We start from the raw sequence: 1,787 nt of genomic DNA on the forward strand, positions 1-1,787 counted from the left end.
TTCTCTCATACAGTTTATTCTTCATCTATGCGCTTTTTTTCTATTCTGGATTGTTTTCCCTACTGGCTTGTAGTATTTTTCATTTCCAACTATGGTTGTTGCTTGGCTAATGATATATAATGATAATAATTATGTGTGCTTTTACAAAAGGCTCAAATGTTAGAAAATGAATTACTTATTCTTGAATTTCAATTGATCATGGAAATCACAGAGGCATTGCGGAAACTTCCACTGCTTTTGTCCTTCGCAAAATACAAGAGAAATTGTTTTACTCTGTACTAATACGAACCTTCCCAGAGGAAATCTAGTAGGGAAATGTTGAGCATATTGCATTTTCAGCTCAGAGCAACGCCATCTAACTTCGACTTGAGCTTGAGAAAAAGGGAGAACGGAATATAGAGTCACTTGAAAGATAATAAATAAAAGAAATTATATCGGCATAGGAAACTCGTCACATAATCTCACTCGGAAATTTAGCTCGCCGGTTCCATTTTCCAAAGAAATATCAAATAGGATTTTACATTATTGGTCTTTTCGTCAGTATCTTTTAACCTCTAGAAAAATATATGGACTTCTTCCTTAGGATCAACTGGTAACTCAAATAATCATTTTCCTTCATCGTAAGTAGTGCAACAAAACCCGTTTTCTATCGTTACCAATAGAAAACGAAAACTTTGTGTCGAAATAGCAATTAGTAGCAGGTTTCTCCCAATCTCTATATGTAATTATGGAGAGTCGCCTGAAATTATTACCATTCCACGAAATGATAATGAGTCTGTTTTAGCGATATGAAATTAGTAGTGAAAATGCAGATGCCACACATCTACAAGTAATTAATAGTATATTCCACTGCTGATGAGACCGGGTTTGGCAACTAACATTGCTGATTACAAAAGTACTCATTAATAAGTCATAATAAAATTGCTGTCATAAAAAATGAAACAATAGTATATTTCAGCCTCTCTCTCTCTCTCTCTCTCTCTCTCTCTCTCTCTCTCTAATTGATGACAAAATGAATGCCGAGCGACGAAGCGTCAGTAAAGAATCCTGATAACCCTTATAATCTTGCCAGAAGATTTTAATGTTAACTGTCATGGATTCACTTCATTCCATCATGTATGCTTTAACAACCCTGGCGAACATACCGAACAAACTTAATAAAAACATCTCGGAACATCCCTTTAAATTCTGTTTTTCCTAAATATAATGAAAGTGTGATTGTTTAACATTAAAAAATTATTGCTTTGCATTTGAGCACTGGGGACGCACCACATAGCGCGCAGGAAGGGATTGTATTGTTTACCGACATCCTTTGGAGTCAAGTAGCAATGAATGCGGTTGAGCCTAAGGCAGAATTTGATTCCTTGTCCCATGAAGATAACAAGATGTTAAAGAAAAGACGAACGAAGTCAAATCAATAAACGTTGAAAATAGATTTTCTACGTAGTAGCCGTTGGAAGTAATTTGTAATTCATTTATTTTTGTGAACCATTAGTGCTGCAGCCTTTGAAGTGGGCGGCTCAGGGACAGGAGATGCTTCCGTTCCATGCTTGATTCATCAAGTCTGAGGCACGACTCTAACTGGTCAACTTTGATACAAACATTAACGTGATATTAAAAAATAAAAGGAAATAAATAAAAAAAAGAGCAACAGTCACTTCCATTTTTTCAATAGTTTATCATTGTCATACCCATTTGCAGCCATAAGGAATATATTAAGCCGCCAATTCAAATCTTTAATAAGCCTAATGAGTTCATCAGTGTAGGTTATCTACAACAGTATTTCA

This window comes from Macrobrachium nipponense, chromosome 6 (genome assembly GCF_015104395.2).
Source record: "Macrobrachium nipponense isolate FS-2020 chromosome 6, ASM1510439v2, whole genome shotgun sequence".
Classification (NCBI taxonomy): Eukaryota; Metazoa; Arthropoda; class Malacostraca; order Decapoda; family Palaemonidae; genus Macrobrachium; species Macrobrachium nipponense.